Source organism: Austrofundulus limnaeus, unplaced genomic scaffold (assembly GCF_001266775.1).
Source record: "Austrofundulus limnaeus strain Quisiro unplaced genomic scaffold, Austrofundulus_limnaeus-1.0 Scaffold38, whole genome shotgun sequence".
Lineage (NCBI taxonomy): Eukaryota > Metazoa > Chordata > Actinopteri > Cyprinodontiformes > Rivulidae > Austrofundulus > Austrofundulus limnaeus.
The window spans coordinates 2,826,276-2,827,326 of record NW_013952440.1 but is presented as its reverse complement, the minus strand read 5'-3'; positions in this window follow the sequence as shown (position 1 = coordinate 2,827,326).

Genomic DNA, 1,051 nt, shown 5'->3' with positions numbered 1-1,051 from the left:
GCACTGGAAAATCAGGCAGCTGACTTCACTTCCTGGTTTGAAACCTGATAATGATCTTCACCACTACAACCAGACAATACCAGCACAAACTCTGTGCTGGTTTTGTCTGGCTATTTAAGAATGACTACCAATTGTTTTTTTGAAGTAAGCAGATCTAATGAACTGAACCCTGGTGACCAAATGTTTGGGACAGTTCTTGTTACAAGAGTATTTGTGGGAATCCTGTCTAATGCATCACTGAAATCAACTTATAATCACTCCTTTTAAAATACTATTTTAAAATTTTTATTTCACCAATAGTTATAATTTACAATTTTCTCTCTGTCTCCAGTTTTGTGTGATGGGAAAGTCAAACCTAAAAAAAACTGCTTGAGGCTGCAACAGAACCACTCTTCCAGTTTGGGGGTCACAGCACTGAGTGCTCCAGTGACCACTGGCACCACAGTGGCTTTGACTCTCCACAGTTTCTCTTTCAGCTCCGGGTATTTTGAGCTTCACATGTTCTTTCTTCCTGATGTTGCAGTTAATTGAGATTGTTTCATCTACTGTATCATCAGCAGGCCTTTCATGATAACACATTTTACTGGACAATAAATTGTCTCAAATTATTGTGATAAATGATAATATTGTTTTGAGACCATTTTAAACTAATATAAAGAACTATATATAAGGAATATAAGGAAACAGGCAAATGAAAATGATAGATCTCATGTTAATTTATTGTGTAATCAATTGATTTATTGCTTATCATGACAGCAGTGTCGAAGCCAGATCATTTTCGCAGGGGTGGCCAGACTGGGTCAGGAAAAGTCACTTTTCTTCTTTCAAGGAAACTTGCTGTGGATCTTTGTCTCTTGGTCATTTCCTTATATCCTTATAACTTGTAAGTTACATTTTATAGTTACAAAAAATTGACAGTTGTGAAATTTTGTCTGTAAATTGGTAAAAAATCTTACAAGACATACTATTTATAACAAAAAATAAATATTGCATTAGACACTCTTACCAAACAAACCCAGTTCTGATGTTTATTTTGAAACTGATTTAGCAG